Genomic DNA, 10,237 nt, shown 5'->3' with positions numbered 1-10,237 from the left:
CCGAGGTAGTCTCCAAATTTTAGAATATAATCTGTTATTTATTCGTAACAAGAGAACATATTTGTTGTATTTTAATAGAAGTTTTTTCATTTAAAAAAATCTCAAGAAAATATTATTCTGTTACAATATTAAAGGATATTATCCAAAGTAGATATATTGTGATTTTTTTTAATTATTCGTAATAGCGGAACATCATTTTTTTATGTTACAATGAAAAATGGTGTAAATCTTTTATTTCTCATTGATTTATTATATTTGTATTCATATTTTAGATTCAATGGACCGTAGATTAAACTTGAATTTGTGTTTATATCTTTACAAAAGCTAGAAAATATATAATTTATTTATAAGTTATCAATTTTATACGTTGTGAAAACGTTTTAATTTTGTGTAACCGATTTTTAAGCTAAATTTTCATCTAAATATATATTTTTCAAAAATAATTTTCAATCATTTAAAAAAATATGATTTTATGGGTGTTCAGTCACACCTTTCTCAAAACAATTAATCTCTCTAATTTCATAATAGCATAAATGTTTATCGAGAAAAATGATTTTTTGAACATAAACGATTTCAACATCGAGCATTTAGTAGGCCGTTTCTATTTTCTCAGCGGAAGTCGTTTTTGACAAGAAAGGGTAAAGTACAAAAAGCATCATCAAACTTTCTTCCCACTCCTATTTTAGTCACTCAAGTTTAAAAGTTTTCAATTCAATAATTAAATTGTATACATTAAACTTCTTTTGTCACTCAGTTAATTTACTGACACAGACTTTTCAACTTTCTAATTTCCACATTTTTATTTCTTTAATTTATTTCCTGCTAGTTTATTTGTTCTAGCACTTCATCCTGCTTGTATTCTTGCATCATTTTGGTTGCAGGAAGCAAAGCAGATGATTTTCACGCACGAGAGAGTAACTTGAACAAGAAAATGAAACAACATAATATAACAAAATAGCCCAGAAATCCTCTCTTTAAAAGCTGTTGAAGCCTTAGGTTGAACACTAAACTTTCCTTTATCAAAGACGATTAGACAATACCAAAAATAGCCTCAAAAGCTGAGCTTGGAAACCTTAAGCAGGAATGTTGAATTGAAGTAGTGGTTGGATGCATGGGAACACCATTTTCTTTTCTATGCATCATCAAAACACATCTCAACCATAGTTTATGTTATCAATTTTTCTTAACCTATTAATAATGTAGACAAACTCTGCAGACGCAATTACTTAAATCAGGATCTTCTGGAAAAACAATATTCTTCTTTATCACTAAGGCTGCTCAATGAGTCCAGAAAACTTATATTTAAATTCGAGACATGTAAAATGTGACTAACACTTACTGTTTGGATAAAGCTCCCAACTAGCTATACAGCGAAAACTAAAATCATTAAAGACCAAAGGTTACTAAAAACTGATGGAAACAAAGAATCATGATGATGTTAATAGCATGATTAAATGGTCATGAAACTATAGTTTTCAGATTAAAGACAATGCAAAAATGAATTACCATAGCTTCCCGGAAATAATATTTACCGTGATCTGCCTTTACGACGGTTTTTCATTACTGCACAATCGGAACAATACCATTTCCCTCTCGGCTGTTCTCTCAGATCAACACACCCGAAGTGAAACCATTCTATCTTGCACTGAAAAAATGGGCAAAGAGTTTCATCAGATCAATAAGGACTGCTAATGATAATAGTCTCCGAGAGAGATACATAAAAGAGTTAGTTACTTACATTCGGATTATCACATGCCACCATCTCTCCATAGCTAACTTGGTTGCACAGACAGTAAGTTGGTTCATTAGGATCCACTGGCAAGTCTAATTCCATGCCAGTTGGGTTTTCTGATGCTGCTGCTACTGCCGCCAGGCGTGTTCTACAAAAATACGTGGTTCAAATGCTATCATGTATTTAATTAGTGAAATTTTTTATGCATATAATTGAAGGAATTCAAGGATCTTTTCTCAGTTCGATCATTCCAAACTCAAAATTCAACTTTTTTTAAGAAAAAGGTAACCTATTTCTCTTGATTCTGAAGTCTCTTTCACACTGGTATAACTTTTTTTTGCAAAAGCCACAAATTTTGATAAATATACTAATTGGATGACAATTGAATAGCCTATAAGGAAACCATAAATGAGGTTTATATAAGATAAAAGCATACTTTTTACGACCTCCTCTTCCACTTTGACTAGGCCTTCCAGATTTAGTTGTACCATCAGGACTTGGAGCAGGAGCTGCACTAGCTGCTACATTCTCTCTTTCTGTTGAAAAACATATTAAGAGTACGGATTAAAATTATGACAAAGGAAGCAGTGCTTAAAGGAAAACTTAAGATAATAGTTGTGGAAGTGGAAAAATCAGAGCATACCGCGACGTAGCTATTCATCGAACATTTTCAAATATTGATCAAGTTGTTGTATATGTGAATCAATCTGAAGATATAATATAATAAACAGATTATGTAATAAGGAAGCAAAAATAATTCCATCCAACCCAGAAATCTTATTATGTTTCGTTTAAAGCAAATATCAATAAACAAAACTAATCAACTTTGATTAGTTTCCAACATAGGAATGATACAACTATTTTATTCATATGAAGAAAATGATTAACCATGTTATTGATATGGCTTTGTATTTATAACTCTTAGGCCAATGGTCCATGTAAGAGAGTAAGATTTTTAAGTTTTTAACATTAAAAGCACGTATCCATGTAAAAACTATTTTGCTCCAACTCTTCATATTTTAAGCACTCATGTCCGATACCCTCCAATGACCCTAAAAATCCATGAAAATTTTATATAACAATTGAGATTACATGCTCAAGACTCACATGAGTCTGAGTAACATAGTTTAAAAGATCATAGTAACACCCTCTCTCTTCAAGGTAGCCAATGCTAAAGTAATTTAAGGCATTTTCTACATTAAAACACTACCTTAGAATAGCATCAACTCCAACCAAGCTTAGTTTTAAAAGGTGCAAGGCGCATTGAGGCACAAAGGGTCTCTGGAGCCTCGGCACAAGACGCAGGGTGAAGGACCGCACCTTTTGTAGGCAAGGCGCAGTGATATCCTAATATTCATTTTAGCGCTCATGACTGTCATTTTTGTAAATTTCACTGATCCACAGGTATTATCTGATAATTAATAAATCTAATAGTGCTTAGCATCTAATGATTCAACAAACCGAATGCTCTGATCTTTCCTTAAAGACTCTTAAGGAAGCTATGGGGTTAAACAGACTATGGATAGTTGGCAAAGGCCATGAACAGGTGGCAAGTCCTGCACTTGTCTTTACCTCCACAGCCATAGATATTTTCTATGTGGAACAGCTTGTTCACACAAGTATCATCTACAGCTAATAAATCTAATAGTTCTTAGCATTAATGATTCAACAAACCAAATGCTCTGATCTTTCGTTATAGACTCTTAAGGAAGTTCTTGGCTTAATCAGGCTATGGACATATGACAAAGATCATGGACAGGTTACAGACCTTGCACCTGCCTTTGCCTCCACAGCCATACATGGTTTTGCAGGTGAAACAAGTTGTTCACAGTTAGCACCATTAAAAAAAGAAGGTGAAGGCATTTATCCCTAAGGCATCAGAAGCGGTGTGCCTTGCGCCTCTTAAAAAAGCATTTAAAGCATGTGACTAGGTGGGCATTTGGTTCCACACTTCGCCTGTGACGTTAGATACATTTTTTAATACACCACGTGCGTCCTGCGCTTTTTTAAAATTAAGCAACCAATAACAGAAAAGGAAACAGTTTCTCAATCATAGTTATCGCAAAAGAATAACATAAATACATGCCTCCATAAAATACAATCAGAGGTTTGACATAGAACCACGCACCAAATCATATGTCTGAATTGCCAAAGCAACCTTCTCATCAGCAATCCTAATGCCATGCTTTTGTTCGTCAAGTGCCTCGTCAGAGAATCTAATGGTTTCAGTCCTCACACCTCGTTTTATATCCTCTATTTCTTGTTCACAACGCTGTTCATTTTCCCTCACAATTTCTGTTAATATAAAGGATGGAAACAAATTTATTTTACTTTCAAGGAAAAAAAATTCATTTCATTGCTCTAATTGAATTTTGAATTCGATATTTTTGAGGAGTTCTAAGTAGAATCATAAAATTCAAATGAATCCCGAACATGAAAAAATTAAGTTTCAAAAAAATACCTTGTAAACTTCTGTCGAGATCACGCATTAATGCATACTTTTTCTGGAGGATATGGGGCAGTGCTTCCAAATCTGTAAAATTTTGATGAAAACACAATTTCGAAATGAAATTAATTGGCGTTTCATCATACGGAAGATAATCTAGAAGTAGGGTTTATGTTTTCCGAATTTAAACAATACGAAGCCAAAGAAATTGATTTCAGAAAGAGAAAATACCAGTTTGGAATTCATCGATGAAAGACATTTTAGGGATTTAGGGTTCTCTTTCTGCGATTGAATTTGGATGGTGGAGGGTGGGGGTTGGATTTCAGTGATAACTTCCCGCCACTGAAGTAACGGACTTGAAGCCCTATTTTTTTTCTTCGACAACAGAAGCCCTAAAATGGTGAAATTGGATTACTTTATCATTCGCCCAATGACATATTTAACCTTTCACTCTTCGTACAACTACGAGTGCGTACCAGTTGAGTCAAATGGCTTGCCCAATTCATCACCAAATTTCTCTGGTTAAATATAAAGTCAACTATACCATTGATCACTCAACTATTTAGTTAATTTAATTTTACTATTGATTTTTTAATTTTGTCAATCACACCACTAATATATTTAATTGTTCTCAATCAAGCCACTTGTTGTTAATCCTTAACCGATTTTATGATTTGACAGTTAAATACTTTGATATAACCACTCATTTGATCCCTTCTATTTATATAAATTAAAATATATTTAATAATTGAATCAAATAATGTTATGTGTCATTGATGTCAAGTGTCATTATTCAATTGGAAGATTAAATTTATTTTAAGTAAATATATTTATTTTCCATCAATCAAAGAGTGAAAGTGTTAAGAGAAAATAAGTAAGACATATTTGGAGAACAAGAGAATTAATCCTAAGACAATGGATAGACTAACCCAGTTGCCCAACTGCTAAGCCGAAACTACTGCTTGGCTTGGGATTGACAATATGTTTTATTTTAAATAATCTCAGTGACCGAAAATTCCTTATAATATACGATTTTGACCAATTTTTTTTCGATTTACCAAAATGACCAACAAAATCGCAATGCGATCTCCAGTATCGCAAATCAGTTTCCAGATTCGCAACACGATTTTGACTATCGCAATACGAATATGTAAATCGCAACGCGATTTTGACTATCGCAACGCGATAATACATAATCGCAACGCGATTCTGACTATTGCAACTCGATAATACAAAATCGCAATGCGATTTTCAAAGCGCCATTAGTATCGCAACGCATATTTTATTTTCAAATTCCAAACACGAATATTAATACATCCCGTAATCGCAATTCTTAACCTAAAAACCTAAATCACAACTCAGTCCCATCTCCATTCTCACTCTCTACGGCGACATCCGTCCCCATCTCCGATGAAATCCATCCCCATCTCCGACGAAATCCATCTATCTCCATCTCTCAGAGTCACCCTCACAATCATTCACGATCAGAAATGGAAAATCAACCAAATCAATCACCGAGGGTTAGTTTTTTTAATTATTTTTATTTTGAAATTTTTGCATTATTATTAGGTTTTTCATATTGAAATTGATGATAAGTTTACTGGTAATTTCAATAATAGATTAACCATTTCACTTAGATTGCTTATTAAATTCATTCGATTGCTGTCAATACTGCTAAACTACTTAGTCTTTAACCCTGTAAAGTTAGTATTTGTCTTTGTTTTGTCTTTTGGTTGAAGTAATACAATTCATTCAAGTTTCAATTTTAGACAATGACTATTTGAAACCGAGGATCGCAACGCGAAATGAAAATCGCAACGATAGTCAAATTTGCATTGCGATAGTCATTTTCGTGTTGCGATTTTCATTTCACGTTGCGATTATCTCGTTGCAATAGTCAAATTCGCATTGCGATAGTCATTTTCATGTTGCGATTTTAAGTTTCAGAAACTATTATTCTTCTGCAAATTGAAACTTGAATGAATTGTATTACTTCAACCAAAAAACAAAGACAAATACGAAATTCACAGTGTTGCAAATTTAAGTTTGAAGAATAAACTACTACTACTCTTTATTGTTTTTGGTATATCTTCACAGTGTAGTTTTTAATCTAACTTGTATGTTTATTGTTTTTGTAGAACTTTTTTTCGGCTCAATTGACCTTAAGGAATAAAATAAGCCTAGTCATTACAATTGCGTCGAAGCTTTCACCTGTACAAAGAACATTGTTTGAGGATACTTGCTTCGGGCCATGGCTGAAAGTACAACATTCGGGTGGAGATGCTATGTTGACCCATTTGTGGCTTCAGACCATGACTAGCGATCTACCCGAGAGTATAAAGCGTGGTAATGAAGAGATATGGTTTCATTTTCCACCAGAGTATACGTGTTTTGGGCGGGAGGAGTTTTGCTTAATCACTGGTCTACGCTTCGGACACGATGATGTAGGTCGATACACTAGTCATATTACCCGCCCATCATGGTTATCCCGGGTTTTTCCTGAGCTGTCAATGGAGAAGTCGAATTTATACGTCGATGACTTGACGAAGTTATTGAATAAGAAAGATGGTTTTACTCGGATGGATGACGTCGATGTTGTCCGAGTATGCCTTTTAGTACTTTTGCATGCCAGCTTTTTAGGCAGAGAGGCCAGACAACCTATTCCTAAGGACCTAATATTATTGGTAGAGGACCTAAATGCATGGAACATGTTTCCATGGGGTTCGTATCTATTGAAAGCTACATGGAATAAGTTGTCATCTACCTTTGATGACCGCAAAAGTTTGCATGGCGATGGTTCCAAATACACTTTGTCAGGCTTTATTTGGGCCTTTAAGGTAAGAATTTCTATATAATGTTTCCAAAATTATAATTAATTATTTAACAATTACTAATGTTTGTGTATTATATTATTTTTGTATATTTGGATATTTGAGGTTTTCCCCGACATGCAGACATATGCATTAAAAACTTCAAATGATATTCCTAGAGCAATTTCTTGGAAGAGGAAACAACGAATGTTGATTTGGGAAGAGTTACTACGGTATAAGACAATAAATGATATAAGTTAACACAAATACTACCATATATATAAACAAGTTATTACTAGTACACGTTTAACTTTGTTTGAGCTTTTATATTATTAGGAGGCCAACACTCCATTACAGAGGCTGACACCCATGGAGGCTGAGCTTGCCACTGATTGGTGGCAAGCTAGTAAGCGTTTTTTTGATGGCACGGATGATGAGCAGCCTCCACTTCGAGAGCCATCACCTCACCCAGAGCCATCACCTGATCGACCACACTATATACCTCTACAACGAGAGCCATCACCTATTCCGTCACATCATCGAGCCTCTTCTCCACTATCACCTCATGATAGGCGACCGGCAAAGATGCCACGACATTTATCTCCCTGTTCTCAACCTCTACCTCCACGGGATGAGTTAGGGGAGTTACGTGATGAGGTCAATGCATTGCGTGAGGAGGTCGGTACTTTACGCGATGACAATTGTGCATGGCGTGACGAGGTATCTACTTTACGTGGTGAGGTAGCGGCTCTACGTGAGATGGTAGCATCGTTGCAGAATGAGGTTCATACTCTACGCAACGAGGTAAGTTTAAGATTTTTTATATTTAACTTGATTTACTCGTAATTTCACTTAGATTAACCATTTCACTTAGATTGCTTAGTAAATTCATTTGGTTGCTACCAATACTGCTAAACAGTTCTAAAATAACCCTGTGAAGTTAGTATTTGTCTTTGTTTTGTCTTTTGGTTGAAGTAATGCAATCCATTCAAGTTTCAATTTGCAGAAGAAGAATAGTCGCAACACGAAACTTAAATCGCAACGCGAAAATGACTATCGCAACGCGGAAATAACTATCGCAACGGGATAATCGCAATGCGAAATAAAAATCGCAACGTGAAAATCGCAATGCGAAAATGACTATCGCAACGCGAATTTAGTTTCGCGTTGCGATTTTGGTTTCGCGTTGCGATTTTTATTTCGCATTGCGATTATCCCGTTGCGATAGTCATTTCCGCGTTGCGATAGTCATTTTCGCGTTGCTATTTAAGTTTCATGTTGCGATTTTAAGTTTCAGAAACTATTCTTCTTCTGCAAATTGAAACTTGAATGGATTGGATTACTTCAACCAAAAGACAAAGACAAATACTAACTTCACAGTGTTGCAAATTTAAGTTTCAAGAATAAACTACTATTCTTTATGTTGTCCTTGAACATGCACTAAACCTATATGTTGTCCTTTTAAATGTTTATAAGTGCTTACTTCCGGAATGTTATCTGATGCATTTTGTGAACTATTATAGAATAATAACTTGGGTGAATACCGTGCAAGTTTGGAACATATTTGTCTTTGTTTTCACTTTTTAATATCATGTCTGTTTATTTACTGATTTATGTATTAATTTATTTTTAGCGGCCCGATAAGGCGGATGCTTTACGTCGGGTTTTTCTTGCACGACGGGGTTCACGCATCAGACGGCGTGCACGTGCCATTACGTCTCCGTTCACCCCAATAGTGCGAAGACTCTGTAAGAAGAAGCCCAACTCACCTGTCATCGTTCAAGAGGCCCCTATCATCCCTCAAGAGTCCCCTCCCACCGTTCAAGAGGCCCATGTCATCTTTGAAGAGGTCCCTCCCACCATTCAAGAGCACGATTCATACGGCGCAATATGTCGAATTATTGAGAAACCCCCTCACGTGCCGGACATGATGGATGACTGTTGGCTTTCGTATGAGTTACTGGCCAGTACCATTCCGGCAGATGAAGTGGAGAGGAAACAACTACCGGAAACAATTCTAGATAATACCCTTTGGGCTAAGACCGCAGTTGATTTTTATCTACATGAGCGGAGCCAAGGGTGTTACGCTAACATATACAAACTCAACGATGATATGTATTTGTTGATTGATCGGTCTTGGTGGGGTGTGTTATTAGGGGTTGAAGACAAAGGCTATTTCGATGGGGGGTAAGTCTTATATTTCTTCTTATATTTTATTTTGATTATTTTTTTTAAAATTTATGTAATTCACTAATATATGTCTTTTTTTTTGTAAAACAACATATTGATGCATGGGTGTCATGTCTTCTAATAGTAAGGAAATTGAAGAAAAATAAAAAAAATACGCGATATACAATTATGTCGACGTCTTTTCACGTAGTTCACTTGAAGAATCAACGACAGGAATCATATGTGTTGGCTAATGAACAAGCTAAACTTTATCCTGCATTGTGGGAGGTCGATAAGGTTAGTATTTATTTTTTTAAAATATTTTAAAGGTATTCATAAATAAGTGCGCAATTTGAATTATTACTTATGATTGTAGGTGTTTATCCCTGTTTTGGAACATACTTATTGGCTTCTCGTCGAGCTTCAGCTCCCATCCCTGAAGACAATAGTATATGACATCATGATAAATTACATATCATTGTCTGATTTGAGAGATATTATTAAGGGATGGAGCTCTGATTTGGCTAAATTCTTGGATGCGATTAATTATTGGACTTATTCTGGAAACAAGAAGCCAAAGAAGTTCAATGTTACAGTTATCAGAGACGAGACCGCGCCACAACAAACGCCGGAAGCCAGAGGGGATTGTGGTCCTCTCGTATGCATGTGCTTGGAGCATTTGACGACAGGAAGTACACAGTTTCTACCTCCCACCGATAAAGATAGAGGTGCAGTAGGCTTGTGGTTCCGGTATTTTATGGCTAGAGCGATATATGCGAGACGCTGCCTACCTGCATCCGCGTTATGAAAGTGTCCATAAACAATTTGTAAGTCAAATGCAAGTGTTGTTAAGTACCTAGAATTCAATAATAATTTGTTGTTTGTTGGTTTTAGATGTGTAGAAAGTGTTATTTGAGCAAATGTTTGGTTTCTGCAGGTTAATCCTGAAGTGAACTGCGTGAAATTGATATATGGGTGCATAAACAATTGTCTGGGGTACACTTTTTTTATTGTTTAATTGATTCTTAAAAGTCTGATTTGTTTAATTGATGAGGAAAATAAGAATTATTATCATTTTTT

General features: G+C 35.3%; 1 pseudogene; it reads right to left on the bottom strand.

The window, feature by feature from the left end:
- Positions 1 to 1,377: 1,377 nt before the first annotated feature.
- Positions 1,378 to 4,559, bottom strand: LOC120146323 (annotated as a pseudogene).
- Between the last annotated feature and the right edge of the window lie 5,678 nt (positions 4,560 to 10,237).

Source organism: Hibiscus syriacus, unplaced genomic scaffold (genome assembly GCF_006381635.1).
Source record: "Hibiscus syriacus cultivar Baekdansim isolate YM2019G1 unplaced genomic scaffold, ASM638163v2 tig00002511_pilon, whole genome shotgun sequence".
Classification (NCBI taxonomy): domain Eukaryota; kingdom Viridiplantae; phylum Streptophyta; class Magnoliopsida; order Malvales; family Malvaceae; genus Hibiscus; species Hibiscus syriacus.
This window is presented reverse-complemented; position numbering and strand designations above follow the sequence as displayed.